Below are 16,360 nucleotides of genomic sequence, written 5' to 3'. Positions count from 1 at the left end.
TGCCTTGGATCGGTCGAGTTGGTCTTTGAAAAGCGTTTGTTATGATATGCGTTTGGGTAGAAAGATGCTGTAAAAGTAGAATACAATGATCCACACAAACATGCCTCGAAATTGCACGGTTTTCCTTTTACCTCGTCGGCTAACACGGTCGGCCATTTATGGGAGTCAAATTTTTGACTCCCATAAATGGCCGACCGTGTTAGTTCGCACAGTAAAAGAAAAACCACGCAATTTCGAGGCAAACTTGTGTGGATCATTGTATTCTACTTTTAAATTATCTTTCCAACCATATGCATTTTATAACAAACGGTTACAAACGCTTTTTTATAGACCAACTCGTCCGATCCAAGGCAACGTGTTCCTTTAAGCTTTTTTATTTTTTATTGTAAATGACAAGGGGAACTGTTCATTAAGTTAGTAATGCTCCAGTATAGACTCGTATGAAGCGATGTTCTGTTTTCGTATCATCTGCATAATTATTCGTCACCATGGTGGAAAGCTTTTTGGGGTGGTTTCAGATTCTTGCCGACTGTGTTAACCACGATTTCAGACTCAAAGTCAATCATGTTTGTTTATTAGTTGGGTTTTGGGTGTGTGGTTTTTTATGTCAGTCTGAAAGCCTGATATAGCGCCCTCTTGTGGTCATGTGCGAGCTCGAGGTAAAACAACGTGTTTTTTGGTTTTCTATACCCTAAATTTAAAACAAATTATACTCCTTTGGATGAGAATGCTACAACTTTTTTGAGAGGTTCAACTTAGGTTTTTCTAAAGTCTAGTTATCAAAATATTTGATAAGGAAAAGGTCATGGCAAAAAAAGGCGATGATGGTCATTGGTATATAATATGGATGTACATCAGACGTCTGTGCGGCACCATAATTTAGCCCGAGCCATAAATGTAGCCTGACCTAAATGTAGCCCCAAACGTGTACCTAAATGTAGCCCGGACCTAAATGTAGCCTCAAACATGTACCTAAATGTAGCCCGGACCTAAATGTAGCCCCACGTCATATTGATTTTGAGACACAAAAAACTAATTTGGGTTCGATTTTACAAAGAGATCGATCCAACTGCGAATCACTAACAAACTGTGATACCGAAACACACACACCACTACAGTAACAACTCATCTTCGATGAACCTTAGTGTGAAACCATAGCCATCTTGTACATGCACGTGATACAAAAATTAATTCACTTGAAACGTACACCAACGACCGCAGAGTCAACCGATATCAACTTCACATTCGTTTTAAGTTCCTCATCTCTGCTGAGGAATTCCATCCGAGGGAGCATCTATCCTAGAGCATAGTTTTTGCTGATAATCAGAATATTTCATGTGGCCACCTGTAATTCCATCCCAAGGCGTCCGAAGGAGTCAACTTAAGTAACACAACTCGTACCCGTATTTCATCCCCTTCCAATTAACGGGAATAATATCAAAATCCCACGGGATTAGACCTAAGTGAATCTATTCTGCTCCCTGATTAAAAAAAACTCCGGACTGGATTTCGAGTGAAAGGAAGAAGACGTGGGGGACAAAATTCCTGGGGGTTTACTGCTCTTGAGCTCACAGCCGACGCTGCTGTTGGTCATTCGTCCTGATTAAAGTTCCACCGTAGAGTGACCCGAGCAAGGCCGTGACCGAGGGATAAACCAGTCGCAGTTTGCTGACCTTCTCTTCACCATAGATGTCATTTGCTAAAATTGAACCATCCACAGTACTTCAAACGTTTTCATAAGTTAATGTTCACGATTTGTACCCCCAAATCGAAAATATTTACGGAAGAACTCACGATTGGGGTACGCTAATCATGAATATTCACGTGTACTAATACGAGCAACACGACCGAAATAATACTAACCATAATTAATAGTTACGTGGGTTTGCGATTTTGGAATCAAATCTTGAATGTTTACGTTAATATTTACGTCAAAATGTTCAATGTCCCTTTTAAGCTAGACTTGTGGACAAGTCGTTAATGGCCTCTCGCGGCAGTGAGATAGTCATTCATGACATGCACTTAGCTTGTAAAAAGGCGAACGTGTTCCGTCGACCAAGGCTTTTATTTTACTGCAAGGACGTTTTTGCACGGGGGCGGACACAACTGCATATGCAAATGTGTCCGGGCGGACACAATTGCATTATGCAGCAGCGTCCGGGCGGACACGATTGCATATGCAAAACAGTCCGGCGGACATTATTGCACATGCAATAATGTCCTCCGGATAGTATTGCATAGAGGACATAATTGCATGCGACACCGGCATAACCATCCGATTTCAATCCGTTGAATCAATACGGTTTGAGATGAACAGGCAAAACAGGCATGGTTCATGTCTTGTTAGTGTAGATTCGTTTTGCATTCATTGTAGCTCAGACGAATTTATGTTGTATCAACAGTGAATAATCTTTGGTTAGTCAGAACGTCATCTCGCCAAGTTGACTATACATGTAGTAAACTTAAGTTTTTGGTTGTGATTGAGACACTTGGGTAGCTAAATATTGTTCATTTTAAATATTGGGAAAGCAGATTCAAAACAAGAACTGTGATGTAGACCTATACAGCAAAACTGACGTCTGAAACTTTCATTTAAAAAGTTCGCGTTTTTGAGATACCGCCGAACAATCTGGAGCGATTATATATCCAGGCGCGGGAAGAATAATACACAAACCGAGAAACGTTCGCTTCTCAGATTCAAATGTTGGTGCATAAAACACTGATATCTTTTATATAACCAACATTTGTTCTAAGGGAAATGTTTTTCAAAATGCTCTATACTATCGAAATCAGCTGTATATGCTTCTAAACAACAGATGCCATTATTGCCATTAATTTAATGGGCGATTACTAAACGTTTACCTTCCCCTGTTATAAACACACGAGTATCCAATCAGATCCTAAATGCACAGTCATTTGTATATTTTGATGATACACACAATAACGGTTTAGAACAATAATACACAATGTTTTGGTCTGGCCATAGTTGTCAAGTTAAAAACCTTTCAAAATATATCTAAATAATCACAGGTTCGCTAACCTGCCGGGATCCACACAAAAGTAAACAATCTGAACCACTGTCGCTTCCATCTTTAATATCTTTAATGCTCAACTTTGCAACGCCGTTATTTTGAAAAGGTCAAGTAACTGATTATACTCATCGCTGTGATCGTTTGTCAAAATAGAAGGCGGGAAACACAATATATCTCTTTTTTACTGACACTCGAAAGTCAACCAAGCTTTTTAGCTAATGAAATATTTGAAAGCTTGTGTTAAAAGATTGATCGATGTTGTGAACGGCTAGCTATAAATATAACTCTACAGTTATTAGTTTTTTTTAAAAACAAGTATCTCTGCCGTGTATTGATTTCATAACAACATAATTCAAATTAAGACTAGACTAGAATATTGGATCTTTTTTGATTTAACTAGGAACTGTGTGATAATACGGTTCTTCACCCATCATTCACGGTAGATTAAAAAAAAATACAGAAACAAAACCTTTCTATAAGCCTCGGTGAATGTTATTCTTTTTGTTAATTTATTACTAACTTCGCGAAGTAGCAAACTAGACGCCATAATCAGACGACTGTCCTCAATTCCAACACATTCTCACCATTATTGTCACCATGGGAAATTACGTTGGTCTACATAGCGTGTAAAATTGGAAATTTAAAGTGAATGCAAGAGGACTGTGCAGTTTAGAGAATCAGCTTTGGATGGATACTGTTTTGTAAGAAACTGTGGACTTGTTGTGTCTCGCATTTATAAGCTAATCCTTGTCATAGTGTCCCCATACGGGAAATATAACTTAAGTCCAACATCGACGATACACGACCAGGGAGGGGGAAAAAGGGAACAATTATGACAATTATGATCAAGAATCCGCACTGGAAAAAGGGGTGGGAAATGTCATAGTTCAATGTACAAGAAAGTGCTTTAGTCGAGATGGTTTTAGTGTTGTTGAAGTGGTTTTTATAAATGCCACAGTAGCCACTCACTATGAAACGGAAGGAGACGGCTTGACATCAAAGCTTTTAGTTATTTTACCGTTACTTAAAATGGGTAATCATTACCAATTAACTTAAACACACTAAAAGTTAAGCAAAAATTTAAAAGACTAAAGACCTCGAAAACAAAATGAACACGTTTTCAAACTAGAACTTATTCCGCTCCTTGACTGTAATGACTACCCAATTAGCGGTAAATATAACTTCATATTGAATGCTTCTCATTCCCACCCGCTCTCTGCCGTACATTTTCTCTTTATCCGCACATAAGAAAAGTATTTATACCGTTTATTTTGAATCATTTCCATCGTAATATTACGAAAGCTTTGAGAAGCTTTTGTCCAACATAAAAATGACAGGGTTCTTGCCCGGATTCAGACCGTGCATATTTTTGTTATCGATCTGAGGTAGCGATATCTTTTGGCGGCCGATGAAAAAAGTAAGTGTGTTGCACTCCGTCATGTGGTGAGCGAATATTTGTCCTTAACATGGTCCCATCTCCAAAAAGAAAACATGTTAAGGGGCCAAATCTCCCAGAATACACAATTTAGAAACAAAATCGTTACGTGGATTCAAATTTCCTTTTTAAATGTGAAAAACGACACCAAAAAGCTTTCATTTGGTGTTGATTATAACATCAACTGCCCGTAATGTCCTATATAGCAAAGAAGTCACTAAACTCACTAGCGGCTTTACATGAGTGCAATCTGTACTAATCTAATTTCACACGTCTATGCTCAGACACTGACACGATATGATATTGTCATCTGATATCCCACTCTAATTTCAGAATAATTCAGACGAAAGTTTCTAGAACCTGCACAATAATTCAGAAATGTCCATAACGACACTCATTCTCGGTCATCGACTTCACCTCGTTTTTTTTTTGGTCTGTCTATCGTTAAGTAAAATGCACTCCTCATTTAACTTAGGTTTATGTGCATGTTTTAAAAACAATATCTTCAGTAGTCTTTCAATTTAATTCAATTCAATTCAATTCAATTCAATTCAATTCAATTCAATTCAATTCAATTTAATTCAATTCAATTCAATTCAATTCAATTCAATTCAATTCAATTGACAAATGACATAATTTCCACTTAATGTCTTAATTAATCTCAATGTCTTGATTTACATTTTGATACTTTTCTCTCTCCCCTTGGTTGAGAAATGTTAAAATAAACTACAACAAACAACATTTTCTGTAAATGTAGCCTATATACGCTTTTACCGTTGTGCCCGTCACGACTGGCCGCCTATGCAGTTAACTGATGATGTGTTTTTTATTGGTACCCTTCGTTACACTGTATAGTAACCTTCATTACAAAGTCAACATTTTATATTGTTGTTTCATTCCTTATGTTAACAGTTCCATTGCGCCGAGGTAAGTATTAAAGACACTGGAACACCTTTGGTAATTGTCAAAAAAGACCAATATTCTCACTTTGTGTATCCCAACATATGCATAAAACAACAAAGAAAAAACACCCTTGTAGCATTACTTTGTGTGCTTTCAGATGCCTAATAAATGCTTCAGCTGAAGTCTTTTATATTGTGAGTGAGAAATGACTTCTTTTTCGAAAAACTACATTTCTGTTTTATACGATCAACAGCTCCCCATTGCTCGTTACCAAGTAAGTTTTTTACGCTAACAATAATTTTGAGTAATTACCTATAGTGCCTTACAGTAATACCTGTTGGTATCCAGCTTTAACGCCATTTGACACTTTCGGTAAACAGTTTTGTCCAAGGCCCACACTTCGTGTATCACAACTTCTATATATATACAAATAACAAACCTGTGAAAGTTTAGGCTCAATCGGTCATCGGAGTCGGGAGAAAATAACGGGAAAAACCCACCCTTGCGGTATCCCCACGTTTCGCCGTGTCATGACATGCGTTTAAAATAGATCCGTAATTGCTATCGAGAATTGATATTGTTTTACTGTTTTCTCAAAAAGTAAAGCATTTCATGGAATAATATTTCAAGAGAAGTCTTTCACCACTACCTGTGAACCCTGTAAGTTATTTGTAAATCTGTGAACTTTTTTGTTTTCTGTACCGAAAGGGTCCAATGGCTTTAAACGATAGGTCGTGCTATAGCTGCATTGCAGAATGCTATAAGGTTTCACCGTTGAACATGGGTTGTCCCTGACATTATTTTAATCCAAAATTCATTACAACATTTTATTCCTGTAAAATGGGTATCTCTGTTATATATATAAATATCGCTATATGTCTAATAGAGCCTATCTTTATTAATAACATAAATACCTCTTTAATAGTAAAGAAATTTGAGGTGATAATAGAGGTATCTCTTATTGTTCATTATAAAGATGTTCATATTTCTCATTTTATAAAAACTCATTTTATCAAATTACGTTGACATGCGACTCACGCTTCAAGGTTTCACAACTTGTAACATGTTAAAGTAAATACATTTTCATTCTATAAAGATCTCGACAATATTAGGACACACATGATGTGGCTTCACAAGACAGGCACAAAAATGGTGCAGATGACGTCATAACTATTGTTAACTAAAAAGTCATAACATGTTTTTACACTCAAGTACTGTTTCATAAACTGATTTTTTATAAAAAAAAAAGATTGATATCATTGTCACAAATTCTTGAGAATAATTAAATACTAGTTCTTAAATGTCACGGTATAAAAAAACAACAACAGTGAACCAAAAAATTAATTTAAACTTTGCCCGAGTATCAGCATGCTATAATAATTGATTGTTTGAAGTGTTTAATTTTCTGGTGAATTATTAATTAAAACCTCCAACGTATAACCGCTGTACATCGTGAGAGTTTCCTCAGCAACACAACAACGCACTAATTGGAAACACACAATTAGGCTACGTCACCTTGGAATTGGAAAAATACGACCTCCGAAAATGCAAAATCAATAAAATTGTTATTATTCAACGAAGGAACTCTGGCGTTATGAATGAAACAGAAAGTAGTTGTAATAGTAGAGTATAGGAAACAAGACAATTACAATCAGGAAAGCCGCCTGAAGGAAGGCAGGTGACACGTTGTAAGACTTCCACATCGGTATTTAAAGGCACTGGACTTATTATTAAAAAACCTTTCTTGATTACGAGTACTGGGGAGAGGTTGATAGTATAAACTTTGTGAGAAACAGCTCCCTCTGAAGTGGCGTAGTTTTCGAGAATGAAGTAATTTTCCATGAATTTGATTTCGAGACCTCAGATTTAGAATGTGAGGTCTCGAAATCAAGCGTCTGAAAGCACACAACTTCGTGTGACCATGGTGCGACAAGGGTGTTTTTTCCTTCAATAATATCTCGCAACTTCGACGACCGAGTGAGCTCAAATATTCACAGGTTTGTTATTTTATGCTGTGAAGACTATAGTCTTTGACAATTTCCAAAAGTGTCCAGTGTCTTTAAGGGATGGATTTCAAATAGCATTGCTGCCGATTATGCCCCATTGCTATCGATTTCTTGATTTGAATCATTGCGAACTCTGTCTATTTTCAATAATAACTTAGACACTATATGTAATTTTGTAGATAATGGGAATGACAGCGGCCCTTTTTCGGTCCTGTCTTTCCATGTATGTCTGTCATTAATTTTTGTCTGTCTGCCCATAATCGGCAGCAATGCTATTTTATGTCCGTCCTTGGCCTAGGGAACAAAAGCTGATGCTTCAGCCCGGACCATAAACATAGCCATATAGTCATTAGCATTTTGTATTATTCATTTTGAATAATGGTGATTTCTGCAACATTGAATAAACGTATTATGAGTGAGTGACAGACATCATAAGAAAACGACATATTTTTGTCCATGACGTTTTTAAGTATAGTGCAATTTGCGATCTTCGCGATTACATAGCCTTATATTATCTAGACATAAAGGTGCCATTATTAGTCTTCTGTCTCTGTGGTTTAAAGGCTCTGATGGGCACAAATGGTAATTACTCAACATAATTGTTAGCATTAAAATTTACTTTTTAATGAGTAATGGAGAGCTTTCGATAGTATAAAACATTGTGAGAAACGGCTACTTCTGAAGTACTGTTAGTTTTTGGGAAAGAGGTAACTTCTCACTCAAATATTAGAAGACTTTCAGGCCTAAATTGCCTTTTATTAGGCATTTTTTCTTTCTTTCATTATTCTCTTGCAACTTCGATGACCAATTGAGTCAAAATTTCCACAGACTTGTTTCCTTTATGCTTATGTTGGGATAAACTATGAGTGAGAATGCTGGCTGGTCTTTAACAATTACCAAAGGTGTCCAGTGATTTTAAACCTGGTTCCTTGCTATAAATTATGATTACACTCTTCACGCCATCTCTGTTTATTCATCTCACAATAGCAACAAAAAACAGATCATTCGTTTGGCCTTCGGCGTTGGTTTGTTACATTTGGTTCTAAAAATACAGGAGAACCCAGATGGTTTGGGTAGGTCTATATCTTGATAACGGTGTACGCACATCATGCAGATAAAAGATAATGATATTTTGTTGAACCTAATGGAATAAACGGGGATGAGTTGGGACACAAATTAGAGATAGAATTACTCAAGTCCCTGCGGTCGAGGATCAATTAGTTTGACTGCTGCGCTAACAAAACACTGTCGTTGGTCTGTCTTCGTTGGTCTGTGTCTTCACAGACGACGCCACTAATGGGAATTGCGCGCTACTAAAACTGTGCCTAATTTTCAAGGAGCATTCTCTCATGGGCCCTAAATGGAAAAAGTGCATTCAGTCAGATATAATTATACAGATTGTGCACAGGGAAGAAGGCAATATGAAGGGTGGGTCTTGAATTTTCTTTAAGGTATGCACAGTTTAATGGCTTAAAAAAAACATTTGCTCTTATTTCTTTGAACAATCGTTGAAAATATGTATCGTGTAGTGTCAGATTTATTTAATTCAATCGAAACGGAAACCAATCAAGTAATCCGTGGACTCCTTGCTCAACGTTGACTATACGTTTGCAAAATGAAAGTCCACCGTTTCCGCCTTTTGGTGAGTCAATCCCCAAGTCTATATTTTGAAACCCAAAATGGCGGAAAGGAAAGGTGACAGTAAGTGTATACTACTATAGCTGCGCGTTTTGCAAGGGGTCAACAGACAATTATAGATGTGTCCTCTTAACATGTCCAATCCCTTACGTCCCATACTGTCATAATGTACCAACGTCACATTGCGTGATGCTGTAGATTTTCCGAGAAAGTCTCAACTTCTTAATTGCAAATCCATATAACCACATTACAAGGACAGATTGAAGCCGAATTCCCACCCTCCGGCTGCTCACCACTACACTATACGCTCTTTACTTTGACAACTTTGTAGGAAGGTTAAAGCTACAAGTGTTCTTGGAACACGTACGATTTTGCACGACGCGCAGCACACTATCACGGGAGCACTTCCACGTGCCTATCCTGGCCGCCATTTTGACGGTCGATGACGTCACGCAAAAGTGAATGCGAAGATAATTTTAGTGACGCAATAATCGGTACGCTCCGTATGTCCAACTGTGACGCAAGAAGATACACCTCGCTTTTGCTTTCGCTTGACCGGGCTTTGTACGAGGAGACGTGGGTGAGTACATCGTCATGAAATTACGCGTTGGCTCAAAATTGTCCAGCCAGGTATAAATAGATTAGAATGGCAAAGAATCGAGAAAAAATAGTACCACCCCCATCCCTGAGGAGATGTATTGTATTTTGCACTGCATCATGAAGCTTCCGCTGCAGTTACGGACATTTTGTTTCTTTTATTACTTCAACTATTTTCCGTTTCCATCGAAAAAGAGATTGGTACATACACAGAATGATAGCAGTTGGCTCTGCCTCTCGGAGCAATCAATTATTTACTAAACGTTTTCATCACAAAGTTGCCCTTTTGAAGTAACATTCGGTTCCTTCAACAACACGCATGACGGAACGTTGGACGGTCGTAAATTGCCAAATAATGAAAATGGAGACAGTCAGATTAAAATAATTAAACGAATGATGGCTGTCGAAACTCAGTTGACAAGCCATTATACAACACAGTCATGAGAGCATCAGAAAGTGTGTAAAACGCAATGTGTACGGTTTACATATAGTCTTTGGAACTGCTGTTTTAAGTTATCATTTACGGGTACATGAATTTCAACGTAGTTTGTCTCAAAGCAGCTTCTTAGCTTGGGATTTAACTGGCTTTAAATTCCCACCTCGCAGGCCCCGCGCAGCAAATGTACCACTGCAGCTGAAGTGATCCAAAGACAGCGAGTGCAAGGTGGAAGGCACGAGTTCCATCACTTGATTGTCAACATCATCCTTAATAATAGGGTTAAAATCCTGTAATGATATCCCGTTAGATCGGAGTTTAAAGAAAAAAAGGACGATCAGAGAACAGTCGCCATTTGACGTGCTGGAGGAGCTTGTCAAGACACGAACCTATCTCTCGTCCAGACAACTTCAACCCCCCCCCCCCCCCGCGGTTTGAAGTTATCAAGTGACTCTAGTCAATATCCCCGTGCTATTGCCCCCGAGAGCTTGTTTTTGGTAAACTCGCTTCGTTCCTTCTCTTTCTTCCTTCGTAGTGCAGCCTTCGTGATTGAAGATGGTTAGACCTTATTTGCATTGTGCTATCGGCAGGACTTGTCACCATGCTGCTTGTTTTCCACGTATCTTATATATTTTATACTAGAAAAGGTGATTTCTGGACCACTTCAAGGCAATCCATAACATAATAGTTAAGTTTGGATAAATGGGTATCATGATTGACAGTGTCAATAGCCTCAGAGGTATCCGGGAATATGCCATTTACCTATAGTATCTATTACTACATGTGATATTTTCTAATGACTGACTAATGGCAGGAGTGTTTTCCAACGAAATCCAAATTGAGAATAAGATAAAACATTGTTATCCTTGATGAAATGAGTCCATCTGTACTTCAGCAATCTTAGAACCACCATTCTGAAAAATAGGAGTCATTTGCAAAAAATGTTTCCATGGCATCTGGAACGATTGCGGTAGAGATTGAAAGCTTCATATCAACAGTTACGGGTTTAGAAATTCCGGAAACCACCCCTTTAATTGTAGAACTACCAATAAATGATAATGACCAGCACTATTGCTGCACTACAAAAAGAATGACAAGCACAATTTGTATAGCACCAACTTACGAATACTTTTTTTAATCAAGGGTCGGCCTTGCTCGACTCATAATTTTTCCGTCTGGACGATTGTAAAGGAATTTAGGCAAAAAGTCTCTCAGCTTGTCAGTTGGTGCCTTGGGAGATTTGACAGTTCAGTTTGTGTTGTATGCGTCGGGCTTGTTGAAGTGGTTAGCCAAAGCTGATTTACTTTGTTGTGTAAGACCGATGGATTGTCTGGTTTGGACTCATGCATGCCATCGAATCTCAGGTTGAAACCTCGGGAATACCGTTTGAATTGGAGAGTGGCTTGCTGATTAAACGTCGGTGAGTTCCTTTCCAGCGGACTCCAGCTTGGTGAAATCCCCATCCGCCATGATCTCATTTTTGTCCTCTAACTCTTCGAAGGATTTCGATGTAAAGATAATTAAGCGCCCTCCGTCTCTTATACGTTACCAATCTGGATAGCAGTAGCAGGGAGTCCAATTGCTGACGGCGGGCTTTGTCCAGGTTTAGATCTCAGATGTAACTGCTTGAATTGCGCGCCAGAAATCGCACAATGGCTGACCCTCTGTTGTTACACTGGTTGCCGTGACCCTGACGGCAGGTCTTCTGGTGCTTTTGGGCGGCGGTAGAGGATCCGGCTAACGGCGAGATTTGAGCTTGTGTTTCCTTCCTCGGAGGCATCACAGGTTTGAAATTGATGGATATCAAAATGACTAGAGGGACTCGGTGGAATTCTCAGGGCAAAGATGAGATTTGGAAAGAGATGAAAGAATTACAACGGTAATTTTGTGTACTAAATTTCCAGCTACATCACCAGGTCAGCAGGATCAGAGCATCGATTAGGGCCTCCAAATGGCTTTCTAGACATTTATCAGCAATCTTGATGTTCGATTTTCTGGAGGCAGCAGGTGGTCACCTTGGGTACACTAAACTGTAAAGCGCTTGAAATAGGCTAATGCATGAGACAAAGGCCTGCATAGTTATAGAGTTCCTGAACAATAATCTGTCCCTTACTGATGAAGAAGTCAGAGGTATCCCTATAGTGCTGCCCAAATGCAAGTGTAAAATCCATTAAAATTTCTTCAACAGTGTTTTTCATCGTTCGAAATTTGAACGATAAACAGGCCATAGACCAATCTTTAAACTCAATATTCTCAGTGAACCACAGCCTAAACTATCAATCAATTAATCGAGTAATGCTATTTTGCACCCCAAGCGACAAACAAGCAAACAAACATACACCTACAAATATACAAACACCCCAACAAATAACAAACAAACAATTATAAACAAAACTGGAGTGTGCCGAGTAGCAATTTGGACTTTCATCATTTAGACCAAATACATCCATTATGCCTTCGGAATAGTTTATCTCAGAGTACAGTATGCAACTCTGAGTAAACATCATTCAATTATGGTGTCATGCTTACATAACATAAAACAAAACAGTGTCCTTATTCAAATAGAACAGTTCCTCACACCTCTAGGGGGAAATTGAAATGCTCTGATTAAAAATCAGAATTCCACAGTTAACGGAAGAAAACAATAAATCTACGAATAATTAACAGTCAAAGGCCTCGCTGATTGCATTGCTCTGTTCATCAAATACACACAGTCCAGAACGAACTAGCCACAGACGGTTGAAGTGTCAAAAACAAAACCGAGCGATTAGCAATCAATCATTGAAAATAATAACGATTTTGTTGGGTAGCTGTGCAAACATAAATAGGCAGCGGTGCGTTGTCCAAGCAACCGTTCTTATAAACACAGTATACGTGTATTAGTTGTTACTGAGCAACACGGGAGGAAGGAAGTGCCGTCGCTAGTGTTCCTACCCTTCGCTCTCTTCACGGTGCATGGCCACGCCACTTCGCTTCTATAAGAACCCATGAACATCAACGCGGAAAAAGGGAGAAGAAAAACCCGATTATTTTGGAGTGTGTGGCTTCACACTTGGAGAGCTAATTATCATTGCGCCACGTGCCGATTTACTCATCGGGACGCGCCAGAACACCTGGCACGAGCGCGAGTGCATTTCGGTTTTAATAGCTCATGCTCTCATTATATTAAAGTTTGGTGTTTGCCTTGCATCCTCACCACTAGAGGTAGCCATGGTAACAAGTTTATCAATACGAATCAATGTGAAATTATATGAAAACACGGGCAGAAGTAATTCGGAGAAAGCGGTGAGATTTTAAAGGGTAACATGATAATTATAATCGTTATTCAAAATGACTGCACGTTCCATGCATGGCACACATCAAACAAATTAAGAGTTTGATTAGTTTTCCTGCATCTTTTTTTTCAACAAACTGTGTCCCTTGCAAACCCCTTTTGCTGTTGCATTTAGTTTTTGGAACAAGAATATGTACGTTTACTGAAATAATGTTTTTAAAAGGCCAAATTTCATAGATCTTTTATTACGCAGAAAAACATCGCTTGGTTAATTGGTCTCCTAAGCAAGAAATTTCAGGGGACCAGTGACAACAAACACAGATTTCCGTCTTTGTCAGTAAAACAGTACTTTTGTTTCAATAACACGCATTAAAATTTACGAATGTCCCCCCTAATTCAATCAAAACTTGTTTTTTTCTTTCAGCAATTATATAGGCCCTTTTTTATTTAGTTTCGTTTTCGTGCACATTCGTGATTTCGTTCTCGTCATTCAGGCTTGTTTCAGTCATTCTATTTAATTGATAGACCTTCAAGACTACATTTCACCATTCTTCAGATGAATTTTCACTACAAATTACTTACAAGTGATGAAATAGAATGTTAACAGCCTTCTGCCGCTGCTCTCTTTAACGACATTGAATGATCTTTGCAACCCAATCGATTTTAATTATCGTATTTTACCGGTGAATGTTAAAGGCAGTGGACACTATTGGTAATTGTCAAAGACTAGCCTTCAAAGTTGGTATATCTCAACATATGCATAAAATAACAAACCTGTGAAAATTAGAGCTCAATCGGTCATCGAACTTGCGAGATAACAATAAAAGAAAAAAACACCCTTACACGAAGTTGTGTGGGTTTAGATGGTTGATTTCGAGACCTCAAGTTCTAAATCTGAGGTCTCGAGATCAAATTCGTGGAAAATTACTTCTTGCTTGAAAACTATGGCACTTCAGAGGGAGTCGTTTCTCACAATGTTTTATACCATCAACCTCTCCCCATTACTCGTTACCAAGTATAGGTTTTATGCTAATAATTATTTTGAGTAATTACCAATAGTGTCCACTGCCTTTAAAGGGTCTAACAATCTACTTTTACTGAAAACTAGACCCTGATAAACATGCATGACATTTCAAAACAGCACTGATGGTTTGCGATCTCTCAGTAAAAGTAGACTTACAAAGAACACAAACCAAATCAGTTTAAACTAAAACGTATAATAGTTCGTGAAGATGTAAGGCTCATTAGAAGAAAGTAGTATGTGAAGTAAACCAATAACTATAAAGCCCTTTCGTTTTTGAAAAAAAACAAAACATGCAAATTGCCTCTCGGGCATGCAACCAACGTTTAATGTGACAAAAACAGAAAAAACGAATTTCCTTCAGATAAAACACTCCTCAGAATAATCGCAACCTGTGCTTGTCGACCCCACTCTACAGTCATTCACATGCTTTCAAATGCTGCGAACGGCAATTCAATTTAAACGATAAAGGGGGACGGACCAGCGTCCCTTGTTAACTAATTTAAAAAATATGGGGATTGTTCGTAATTTGGAAGCTTGCGGCAGTTATCGCATTAAAAGTACCTTGGGAAATATCATTCTCAGCTAGAAGTATTGCTGATAAAAAGAATTATTAACAAAAGAAAACTAAATTCGGCAGGAAAGTTTACTATATTCGACATTTTACACAAGGTCTATAAAAATGACCAACATAAAGTGCACTATAGGAGACAGCGATCAAACTGCGCTTGTTATTTCGGTAATGTGTATTTTAATTTTTAATAACTCAATTACCAGAAAGAGAAACCACGTTTCTTTATATACGACAACTTTGACATTGCTTGCCAGAAAAAAAGCTTTCACAAAACTGTGTTTTCAGAGATTGATTCACAACCATTAAAGCCATTATACACTTTCGGTACAGAAACAAAAATCAAAATCACAGATTTACAAATAATTTACAGGGTTTACAGAAGGTAATGGTTAAAGACTTCTCTTGAAATATTGTTCCATGAAATGCTTTACTTTTTAAGAAAACATTAAAACAATATCAATTCTCGATAGCGAGAATTACGGATTTATTTTAAACACATGTCATGACACGGCGAAACGTGCGGAAACAAGAGTGGGTTTTCTCGTTATTTTCTCCCGACTCCGATGACCGATTGAGCCTAAATTTTCACAGGTTTGTTATTTTATATAAAAGTTGTGATACACGAAGTGTGGGACTTGGACAATACTGTTTACCGAATGTGTATATTGGCTTTAATAGAGAAAACACTTGTTTCTGCAATTCTTTTTTTTTTTTTGCTTGGCAAAATCGTTATTTCCTCCTTCAAAGCTGTACCTGTCATAGATTGAGACAACCTTCACAAGGAACATTCTGTGTCCGGAGGGAACTTTTTTTTATGGTAGCAAGCGCCATGACTGAGCACTTTTTTGTGTGGATGCCGGCGCTATAGAAGACGTAATTATTATTAGTATTATTATTATTATTATTATTATTATTATTATTTGCGAGATACCACGCAAATAGTAAGGCTGTGTCCAAAAACGGCGACTTCGGCTACAGCTGCGGCTAATAGCGCGTGTTGAAGAATAGGCAGAAGGGCGTGATCTAGCCGTAGTCGTTAGCCGATGTCGCCGTTTCTGACATGGCCTTAGCCATTTGTGTGGTTTGGATTAAAATATACAATTGACTTGGTTTATCACAAGTTACCGCTTAAATTTGACATCATTATATGGCTACGGCTGCGGACGCATGGATTCAGACCAAGCAGAAATAAACGTCATTCCACCAAAATGGAGCCGGACTGTTTTGTACAAATTGATTTGAACGAGAAACAGTTGCACTAGCAGGCAAGTAAGTGTCATGACTGTTTCTGGGCTCAATTCCATAAGCATAGAGTAACTAATTAAGGTAAGCACACAACAATTGCTTACCAAGTTATGAACGGTTACCAGCAAAAACACTCTGACACCAATTATAACTGTTTTCCTCAAAAATAAATAATAAGGAATTTATTTTAAACAGCGCT

Source organism: Asterias amurensis, chromosome 1 (assembly GCF_032118995.1).
Source record: "Asterias amurensis chromosome 1, ASM3211899v1".
In the NCBI taxonomy this organism is placed as follows: Eukaryota; Metazoa; Echinodermata; class Asteroidea; order Forcipulatida; family Asteriidae; genus Asterias; species Asterias amurensis.
Note: the sequence above shows the minus strand (reverse complement) of the source record.